The sequence below is a fragment of the Acromyrmex echinatior genome, chromosome 12 (genome assembly GCF_024713525.1).
Source record: "Acromyrmex echinatior isolate Ae372 chromosome 12, ASM2471352v2, whole genome shotgun sequence".
Classification (NCBI taxonomy): domain Eukaryota; kingdom Metazoa; phylum Arthropoda; class Insecta; order Hymenoptera; family Formicidae; genus Acromyrmex; species Acromyrmex echinatior.
In genome coordinates this window covers 4115178-4127215 of record NC_141863.1, presented here as the reverse complement: position 1 = coordinate 4127215, position 12038 = coordinate 4115178, and the positions used below count along the sequence as shown (strand labels likewise).

Here is a 12038-nt window from a genome sequence, read left to right as displayed (position 1 = left end):
TATAGCGATGACAATTACATACAGTAGCTGCTAATTTCCAGCATATAATTTTATGATAATTTTTGTCAAATTTTTGTTTACTTTTTGGTTTATAATATTATATAGATTAATTAATAATATTAGTTTATTATTATTATTCGTTTATTTATACTAGAAGTTAATATTTTTGATTTTACAATCAACTTAAAAACACGATATTTTAAATATTGAAATATATTAAAACACTTCTTTAGAAAAACGTGACGCGTTACGCCTCGTCAAGCAATGATCTCATCCCGTTTTCCAACGATTATGTGATTGCCACCTCGCAGTATGAAAATTATAGCGTTGCAATCAAAACTACAATTTTCCATCTGCAAACGTCGACGTTTACACTCATATCACAGAACTACTGAATGTCAAGATAATTAATTCTTTCATCGACGAATGGAGTAGATTTTTTTCTCTATTGCTTACTTCATTCGCGCCACATTTTCTAAGATGTATCTTCTCGTAATTTACGAGTTGCATGAAAGTCCGGTGAAGCGATTCTTTATCCCAACAAGAAATCTGTATTGTGGAACTAAACTTTCTTTGAAGACTATGCTGAGTACCCAGTTCTCTCATGGACTACTGTAGATTACGCTTCAGAACGCTTCAGAAATCATCTCTTTAATCTGAGAAGAGTATTGTTGTGAACTCCAACTAGATAAACAGCTGGCTTTATCGTTTATCGCAACCTATTTGTTAAACAATAATGACGGGAGAAAGAGGAAGAAAGCGTGAGAGGTGATTCGTATATCATTCTCCGTCGTAAAAGCTTGACGAATGGCAGTGGCAATAAGAAAAAAGTAATCCTGACATGAGTTGACCTCGAGATTTATCAGATCGGTAAGAATAAATCAAAAGTCAATGGCGTATTCACGATTCACGAAGACTGTTTCTTCAACAAAAATTCTAATATCTATTGTACATTAAAAAAAAATCTTCCAAAAAAATTTTTTACAAAAAAATAAATTTAAAAATCTAAAGATATGTAAATGAACTATTTTATTATATATGTGACCCGATAAAATATCCTTCGAAAATAGATATCTGTTGTATAATTGTTAAAAATTGTAACTATTAGAGATGCAAACTATTCGAATATAAATCGAAATAAAATTCAATTCAGATTTGAATCTTTTGAGAGATTTGAGAAATACAAAAATTTTGAATTTAAAAGGCTCGAATAAAAATAACATTAACAATTTTCTAAAATCATACTTATCACTAATAAGCAAAACAGATAAAATTCTTTTTTATACATATTAAAATTCGGAACAAAGAAATAAAATTCAATTTGATTTGATTCGATAAAAAAAAACCTTAATTTCATTTCTAATAACGACACTTAATTTTTTATCTTCAACTTTTTCGTATAAATATTTTTTTTCTAACAAACCACAATTATTTTATATAATTTATAATCCCTCGTAAATATACATTCAACAAATAAAATGTTTGCCGATTTATTTTTTTACGAGACACACATAATCCATTAGGCATGAAAAGTTTAAAGTCTTTTATGCTGAAAAACAAAATGAGTCGTCGAGACATGTCCTTGCCCTCGTTTTCGCTTGTTTGTATAGAAAAATTTACATATTTCAAGCTTATACTTTAGTTACATAATCCGCAACGACACGATATTATCGCAACCAGTTAGAACAGAAGTGTCGACGACGCACTCGTCGAATAAAATTCATTGTTATCGCGATTCGAAGGAGAAGTCATGTTGAAAGAAAGAATATTTCTCGAAACGAGGACAATGACACAATGGACCAAAGGGAGGCACACTTTGAGCTGCATTGTGGATGACGATGAAAGCAGTTTTTGCCGGATATGGGTGCCACTTCTCTTTCCCATCCGGGACGCGCTTCCAAAGACGAGATCATCAAAAATTGGATTGGATTGGGGGCGGTGTAAAAGATCACATAAAGTCATTCTCTTGCAAAACGAAAATCTATTAATCACAATAATCCTTACTGGATAATTGTTCTTTTGCAGTATAAAATTCTCAAAGATAAATATTTAAACTAATTATCCTAACATAATCGTATAATATAAAAAATAATAATAAAAGAATGATATAATCATATTAATATTAGGTGTTGGAATTAATTCGTAGCGTTTTTTAATGAAAGAATGTTATTTATTTCACATGAGCATTAAAAAATACATTAATGAAAGTACTTCCCATCACTTGTAAAACGCTACGAATTAATTCCAACACCTAATACAATAATAATACTGATTTACGATTTTTGTTCCTCGACACTTGAATAATAATTCTTAAGTATTTTTAACTAAAAAAAAACTTACGGCGTTAGAGAAATTTTGCAAAAAATCTGTATCAATATTTATATAGTATTTATATAGTATTTACAGATCATGACAGCGGCAAATAATCAATGACTAATTTCGAAAAAATATTTCTATGAATATCAAATTATTATGTATAATAGTATCCGTCGTTCGTACTTAAAACACATACAAGTAGATACTATCGAATGATGACGAGTCTTAATTAACTAGCCGTGACTGGTCAAATTATATAATCAGTAAATTCAAGATAAATCATGTTACTATTATTAGGTGCAATGTAAAATACAATAAAAAGAACATTGGTCCTTGGACTCTCGTGATTCAAACTGAAAATCATATATCGGATGCGTTCATGGGTGCGTTCATGCGTGCTTCCTGTTAACGTAATTCGTCAAAGTTAAAAGTTTCCGCCATTAACGGCAAGGTCGTTCCGATTTAATCAAATATTTAAAAGTAGAGTTGCACATCGCGACGATCGGACGTAGTTGAACAAATAAAGCAGCATTGAAATAAAGAAGAAAGGATTCTTATAAAACAGCAAACGCGGGTCAAAATGTGAAGGACTTCGCGCGCAATTTGCCATTCAATTAGCGAAGAGGCGACATTGACAACCCATAGCACATAAAATTGCGAAAGTATCTTCAGTTTTCGACTCGCCCTCGCAATTACATCGGGGTCGCGCGCATCGTTTGACTCTTGGTATGAGTAATAAGTCGGTAATATTACGGGTAATGAGCACGTGATGTAACAAGCAAACCCGAGTCTCGCAACACATCGCAATTTGTATCTATCCTCCCCTCCTGTAACGCGAGAGAGCGATTAGAGTAAATCCATTTGGCGTGTGGATTTGTGCTCTACACGCGCATTGATTGCTTATCGCGGCGTAAATTATCATCATCCGTTTATTTACAATGTTACGCTTTCATGCCGAAAGTCCGGGTGATTAATGCCGACGATGATTTGCGTGAGAAGTAAACGAGCGCTATTCTCCGCACCGCGAAATTTTGCATTCGAAAACGCGCGGACAGTTCATGATTGTGTACACAAAATCCGTGAGAATATCTCCATAGAATCAATCATAAACAGTTAGATAATTGATACATTTAGTCGTAGAGGGAATTTCCTGTGGATAATAAAGGACTCGAAATGTAAGTGATGAAAGCAATTATTAGTAAAAGAAATGTCACAAATAAATTACAATGATGATGAACAGTAAAGAAACAATATTTCAAACAGATCCTCAATCTTGTAAGATATTTTAATTGACATAAAATTTGTCGTTTGTACACGCAATTTATCATTACAATCAAATTAAATATAAAAATTGAACAATATAAAATCATACCGTAAAAAAAATTTCATGTAAAAATCACAAATAAATCACTATAGCGGGCAATTTTAAAACGCGTACGACCTTATATCTATATTTCCACTATCAATTGTTTAATTTTTACATATTATTTATATGTATAATTTACATATTTTTTTACAATTATAAGTTATAAACCAAGATCAATGAAATTGATAACGTTTTAAGCGGATAACATTTTAATTAAACCATAGCGAGTTCCATTCAATATTTATCAAAGCATATCAGAACGAATCAGCCAGACGCTTTTCAGCGAACGCGGAATAGAAAATGCTGCAAGAGTTAGAACCAGTTTGCCGATTATCTGTACGTGCATGTAGTATCCGGTAAGGTGCTATTCATAATATTCCATCATCTGGAAATGCCTCATCTATTCCCGTCTTCCCTCAGGCGTCTCCATTATCCTTAATTATCCGTACCTAGCGACCGTGCAACAAAAGTCCGAGAGCACCGAGCGTTGCTTTTCCGAGCCCTTCCTCGAGAGCCCTTCTCTCTCGCCTGGACTTCTCTCTCAAGCGTGCTAACGCTAGTTCTCTAATCGCCGATAAATCCCACGGCCGAGAGCCCGACACGCTCGTTCCTTACCGCTTATCGATTTTCTAACCCTTGCCGCGGCGATTCTAAATCGTATTTCCGTCGTCATAATTAGTATCTTCTCCTCGCGGACGTGTAATTAGAAAGTTTTCTCGTCTGATACAATACGATCTCGTAAAGTCGCGGATATACAGTGCCGATATATTTCGTTTATTGTGTTCGCCCGTGCACTTCCGGTTACTCAGAGAAGATACACGCGATTGGATACACGTAATAAGTGTCTTTAGTATTTAAATTACGTCTCTTCTCTTGCGAGAGTGTCATTGTGAGAGTGAATTGTATACCGTATAATATCTCTCGATTGAGTAATCTATGTATGTAAAAAGTACTATATTTAAAAATATAAAAAAAATTAAATATTGAAATGACAAATTGGAACTCCTTAAATTCTTTTGATTCCTTCAACTATAAATTGAATATTTAAAAAATGTGCTAAAACAGCATATTTTCAATTTATAAGCTCTATAAAATCAAAGAAGAAAAGTGAATTCTATTTAATTACAAAAGAAGTTAAATCTTTACTGTTGGGAAAAGAAGTGCAAAAGAAATTAACCCTTTTAAACCCGATTTTAATGGAACACTATGTTTAAAAAGAATTTCTTTTTAATTCAATTTAAGGGTAAGTAATTTATACTTAAAAATTAATTTTTTTCAAAATTTGCATTATTTTTCTAACATGCACATTATTTATGCGCACAATTAGACAGTAACCTCTACATTCTTTTTCGTACGGCTGTATATTATTTAAAATTAGTAATGCAAGAAAATTACTAAAATGACGATGATCACTAGTTCCAATAAGTAATAGCTTTCATTTATAAGTCTAATTTAACTACAGCTTATGATAATAATCATACGAAATCTGACAGTATCGAGTTTAACATCGTAGCATATGTTTCGGAAATATTTACTTATGTAATATTGCGTGCGAATGTCTGTAATTGCAAAAAGAAAAGATGCAGCGTTCCTTTTCACACGGGTCATACGTGTACCTATCTTATCGCAATTTTCCTTCCAATCTTAGCATACGGCCTCATGCGTCTCTCGAGCGAGTTACTATATTAGTTCCTCTCGCCCTTGAAGGCTAATAAATCTAAATGCTAGATCAAGTGAGGGCAAGAAAGTGCAGCAGTTCGCTCGCTTGCAGCAGTTCCTTATTCTTCGCGATATCTCTCTCTTTTTTCCTCTCTCTATGTCTCTCTCCCTCTCTCTCTCTCTTGTATCGTAACAAGCTCCCATGTACCAACACTTATTTTCTAGGAGCGGCCATCCGTTTCCACCGCACGACTACCAGCCACACCGCGAATTACGGTGCGAAACTGAGCACGGTGTGTCGCGTAAGACACGGACTGACATCACTCGCGGGTCAAAGGTGGAGCGAGCATACGTGCACTTGCAACTTGCAACTTGCAACTCTACAGATCCCATGGATGCTGGCAAAATTTATTTTAAGAAGCTAAATTACGGAACAAATTTACTTGGGCCTGTTTTGGAAAAAATGTAGCCGCAATTTTATGCATGTTCGCGATTCCTTGTGTGTCAATATAGTATTTATAATTTCATGATCTTCGTTATAAAAGATTAGATTCAATTCCATTTTGTTTGGAAATCATTTAGAAATGTTATGTCAAATGTTTTCGAGCAAAATATTCTACCAAAGTCAGATTTAGAGCGTTGTAACGCAAGGGAAATTTCCTATTTCTCACATAGATCCGACCCTGAGTGCATCGTAGATGGAGTTCGTCGACAATGTTTATAGGTGTGTACCGGGAGTTCAAACCTGTGCTGTACGAACAGGAATGTTCCACGAAAGAAATGACTCTTTCGTGCATTGCGTCGCGTGCACCAACATAGCACTGCGCGCAGAATGTAACATGGGATATTATCGTGAAAGTGCACGCGGGACACGTATGTTAACGTGTGTTATGGCGAGGCAATAGGTTTGCAACGCCAATAATGCCTCGGTGCATTGATAATAATTAACAACAGAAAAAGATAGAGAGAGAGAGAGAGAGAGAAAAGAATGCGTAATTATCCCCTTTCTTTGTGCTGAGTTGAGAACTTTCACGTAAATTCCATCAGCAAAATTAGTAACAGATATAAGTAAAAGGAGTCTCAATTTCGTTTTTATTGATATCTCGATAGTCGATACCTCAATTATTGTCTGAGTGGTAGTGGAAGTGAGTGGGACTATATCAGTCTTTAAATATCACTTAAATTGTAATATATAAAATTATGCGTCGCAATTGCGATCTTCCTCAAGAACTGAAGTAAATATGATACATACACATCGGAATTTTTATTCTTTTTGGATAGTGAAGTTAGCACGATATTATTAATATTAAAGAAATAATGACAGTTCCAATAACATTATTTTTTTTCATAATTCTACAGTTCCTTATAAAAGTAAAAATAAAAGTTTCGCATTTCTTTTTACTAAAAAACCAAAATTTCAAGAATTACAGTCGGAACTCTGTTAAAAAATAATTATAGAGTATAAATTCTGCTAGTACTACTAAAAATATCGCTGGAATTGCGATAAACGATCAAGCACGACGGTGCTTGCAATATATCGCACATCTCTACATCTAAAAAGTTCCTCTGTGATTCCCTCCAGATTGTTAGTCCCAGCTTAACGTTATGTATCCAGACTGCTCAATAATCTTCCCCCTTTTTCATATTGGCTTAATACAGCCCTATTGCCTAAGTAACTGCCAGAAGAAATCTCAACTTCGTATCTCCGTTGGATCTTCTGCGTGTAATCTCGTATTAGATATATTTAAGGACGTAGGCTTCTTTTCATCCCTACTGACAGACTTTAATAAAAATTTATCTGGAAGACGAAGTCACGCGCGAAGAACCGGCGGTGCGGCGGAAAAGAACAGCAACGTCCAGTGGCGAGACACGCGGATAGGAGAACGGAATGAGAAGGATAACGATAACCGCTTCACCGGCATTGCCAGCCCGGCACTACCACCAACATCGCCCGCCATCAGCGTGGGGCAGCGCGGATGTGCATAGCCACGATATTACCATATTCACGAGGCTTCCATCTCGAAGTCAATGTCACGGTCCGACGATAGGACCCGTGGGGCAAATGCGCGAAACGCGCGGAACCTTGAAGGATGTCAGTGTCAGGGTCCGGTCGAGCCGCAGGCGACAACAAAACCAGTTCGCACTCACGTGAGGCACACCAGGCCCGACCCGGTATGTTTTGAAACAATATTAATGGTCACGGAACGTATTAAACCCGGTCGAGACTGAGGAACGATCAGCGAACCTGCTTGCACGTGCTTCGTACACCAGCGTACTCAATCTCGCTCTCGCTGCAATTGATATGTTGACTACGCGCTAATAGGTGCAACTGTTGTGGTGAATTTCGTTTTGTGGCACAAAGATCGAAGTACTTTTAAAGAGTATGTGTGGTAGATTAATATATATATGTATATTGAAAGAAAAGATTGGCTGCTGCAGCAAATTAGATGGTAAAATATGGCATAGCATTTTTAATTGGCTGCAACAGTCAATTTTTGATTGCTGCAATCAATTTTTGATTGTGTTAGCCTATCTGTAATATCAGTATAGGATTTCGATTGACTAATGCAACAAAAAATTAGCTGCTGCAGCCAATCTTTTCTTTCAGTGTATTACATATATATATATTAATACTTATACCTTAGACTATAAACATGAAAAATGACATTGAGAAAAATGTTGTTTGATACGTATAATCATTTATTTTGATATGACAAAAACTTTCTTACTTTTTCATTAACAAATTGTGTTATCTAATTAAAATTTGATTATAATAAGCTTACTCTTCATCTTTTTCTAGTTTTAAAAATTAGAAAGAAAATGAAGAAGTTGAAAAAAGAAGAAGGTTAAAGTTAATTTACATTGGAGAAAACAGACAAAAGTTGGTCAGAATCTGAATATATTAAATAAAAAATTCCATAATACTTTAAGTTTCACTCACTTTCGTGACGTGAAAAATGTTAATGCCGCATATAAAAGATTCACCTCAGTTTAAAAAAAGTTTCGTTCTTTGTGATTTTCGTACTAATCGGGAGACAAAGATGACGAAGAGGAACGAAGGCACAAAGACGCGGTACATTGAAAAATGGGATAATGGCGCGATATGGCAACGTCAACGTACGCAAGAGCGATGCTAATCGCCGTCAGTCGTGTTAACCGTCGTCGACCTCTCGCGCGAGAAAACAGCGAGCGACATCGCGAGGAACGAGCCTGTCTGTAGGCACAGATAAGATGCCCGAGCGAAGTGGCCTGCAGCCAAAGTGCGAGCGAGCGTAATCTCTCAAAGTTAAATCGACCTTGGTACAAAATTGCCGGGGGAGTACCCGCGCGGTAATCGCAGTATGGGAGACCGGAGCACAGAAGAGACGATAATCGCGCCGAGTGAAACGCTATCACATGTCGCGTCTACATTTTCGTGAGATTATCTCGTACGATTCCCAGAAGAGTACACATTTTTCTTTTTAACAAGAGAAAGAGAGAAAGAAAGAGATTTACCAAACGGGAAGACAAGCAATATTCACAAATCCTCTCCTTCCAATCTTGATAAAACCCGCGAACAATATTTGCAGAACAAGTAGACATAATCTCCAATTTATCAAAATTTTTGTATAAAATTTTTGTAACTTCAAAAGCATGAGAAAATAAGAAGGTTCAGAAGGCCGAGAAATAAGCAAAAAAATCAAGAGATGATAAATATTAAATTAATAAGTAATAATTTAATGTTAAATCGTTATTTAAAAAATAACGAAACATTTCGGCTACACGTGATCTTCATCAGTTAAGAGTGTTAGAATTTAGAATAGAGGAATAATACAAGAATAGAAGTCAACAGAATGAAATTAATAAAGTTTTAGAATAGGAAAAAATTATTAATTATTAAAAATAAATTAGATAGATAATTTTATTCTGTTGCCTTCTATTCTTGTACTATTCTTCTATTCTAATACTCGTTAACTGATGAAGATTATATGTAGTCGAAATATATCCTATTATTTTTTAATAATTTGACATTAAATTATTTATTGTGCACATACGAACTTGATTTTTATTTAATTCAAAAGTATGAAAAAAAATTAGTTAAGAATAAAAAAGATTTTATTTATGTGATATTTTTTGATTTCTTAATATTATACGAACACAATTATTAGAGATAGCTTTTCAATTCTTGATTAGTACAACTAAGAAACATAAAGTAAGAAACATTGTTTTAATTTGTTCGCAAGCCTCAGTATGTTTCATCAAGATCGTAGGAAAAAGGTTCTGCGAATTTTTTCTGGGCTCTTTATGAATGAAAGGACTTTTGGGTTCGATTCGATATATAGAGGATCCGGTCTGTCTGTCTTCTTACCGATCCATAAAGATGCTCCCAATAAAGTTCATTGAGACGACGAGGGATTTTTGCGCGAGGGATATTCGTAATGGATTTCTTTTGAAGACACGGGAATACAAATCGGAGGATTACACCGGCCACACGCGGAGAATATAAGGCTTAGTTAAAACGCAAATCGATCGTTTGTATCTTAAATGCGTCTAGTATTATAAAAATATCTCGCGTTTCTTATAATAAAATACAGAAATATCTTTCTGCTTGGTCTTTTAAAATAAAAAAAATATTCCTATTTACTAAAAATTAGAAAAGTTCGAAGATTTCGATATATTCATTATAGTGATGTTTGTGCATTGACATAAACTTGGATCTAATTCGAAACCACACGAGTCATTTAAATATCTGAATAAAATTTCATTTTGCATTATTCTACGGCCTTGGCCATAAATACAAAGTATTCCCACAAACTGACGTACGTTTTTTGACAAAGAATAAATTTAAAAAAGTTTTATTAAAAGTAATATTTATTTTTATAACAATTTTAATATTTTGCTGATCTTTCTTTATTATTGTATTATCTTTTTAAAGAAAATGCAATAAATTGAGAATGTTTAATACGGTCAAGGCTGTACGATATGCAATATACATTGACTTTTACAAGATATATAAGATGCATGTTTACATTTATATAACGTATACAAATAGAGATTGCACTGCATAAATCATATGAATTAAAAATAATATAATACAAATAAGGCTAGACAAATAAAGCCTGAACAATCAATCGTAATGACATCTCGCGATAACAATGGCACATATTCTCATTAACGTTAATAACTACATTCAAAGAAAAGAAACCTGATTAGAGATTCTATTCTTTTTCGAAGAATTCTGAACTAGTTTTGAACTTGGGATGACAAAAGAATAGACCTTGTGTCACGAAAATAGTACTCGATGCGCAATTCAAATCCGTGAATAAATCGACTATCCTGGTTGTTTAATTAACAAGACGAGCTTCGTCTATGCGCAATAGAGATCGCTAATAGAGTGAAGAGAGAACTGCCAAGGACTTTCACTTGTCTCTCCCGCGTGTCAAGCCAAGTCCTATGCAGGTCGTGCGTGACGTTTTCAATTTTTCTACCCGCACGACGCACAATACTTAATAATTAAACTTGAAAGATTGTTAAAAGTGAAACGATGGTCGTCCCGAAATTTCCTCTTACTGTTTTCGAGAAACGATACCTCGCGTGTCGGACGTTTGCGTGTCGAAAAGCAGGAATTCCTGCGAGCTCTGTTACAATTCTGTGTACTTATAACGATTAATACGATTATCTTTTCGCATGAAGGCAGGTTAAAAATAATATTTATCGTCAGGTTTGTAAATATACGAATTTTTAAAAATATTATAAATATTTAAAGAATTTTATTCCATATCATAGACAGAAACAGCTACTTTGCTAAAGTATTTAAAAATTTAGTTAAATACCGATCTGAAAATAATTTTATTGAGCTATCCAAATAATTATAGGACGCTCGAGCTGATTGCCAAAATATCAAAATTTTTTGCAATGTTGCTCATTGTGAATTTTCTGTGCAATTTTTTCGATAGTTCAACAAAATTATTTTCAGTATTTAGCTATATTTTTAGATACTTTAGTAAAATCCATTATTTCTGTGTAATAAAATAAGAATTAAAGAACAGTTCTGACGTTCTTCGAAAATAAAACTAATGTTTGTCCAGCTGAATTTATTGTGACGTAAATATTGATAAATAGTTAGCTCAAGTTTAGCTTGTTATAACTCGCTAAAGGTATTTCATGCTCATTATAAAAATTAAGGAAAATTGTATTAGGTGTTGGAATTAATTCGTAGCGTTTTTAATGAAAGAATGTTATTTATTTCACATGAGCATTAAAAAATACATTAATGAAAGTACTTCCCATCACTTGTAAAACGCTACGAATTAATTCCAACACCTAATATAAACTCGGCAGATTTCCCTCCTAGTCTACATTAGCGCAATGACTGTCGTGCGTGCGCACGCACAATTGGCGGTGTGCATTTCTCACACGCACGTCGAGCGAGCGAAAAGCACCCGCCAAGTGCATCCTACTTTCGCCAGGCGCTGTCGCTTCTATATACTTACGTACGGCTTTTGCGTGGGATATCAACGTCATGCAAGTTGTAAAAGCGACTCGCCATGAGATACACGCCTCTACGTGACTCTCTCGGAAGAGTGGCTCGCAATTCAAAACCTCGTGAAGATTGAAACGTCCGGATTCAAATGTCGTGAAAGAGCATATACGTAGAAATGACTATATTCGTGTAACGTATGATGCGCAAAACATTTTATAGCTTTAATATTCAACA

General features: G+C 34.6%; 1 protein-coding gene and 1 long non-coding RNA gene across 3 annotated transcripts in view; one reads left to right on the top strand and one right to left on the bottom strand.

Moving 5' to 3' along the window:
- The window catches only part of LOC105149623 (Tie-like receptor tyrosine kinase), a 187241-nt gene that overhangs the window by 145845 nt on the left and 29358 nt on the right, over positions 1-12038 (bottom strand). The window lies entirely within an intron of this gene.
- On the top strand, positions 2541-6300 carry LOC147907748 (uncharacterized). The gene is made up of 2 exons (XR_015546897.1): positions 2541-3491; positions 5567-6300. It is a non-coding gene; the product is annotated as an uncharacterized LOC147907748 (long non-coding RNA).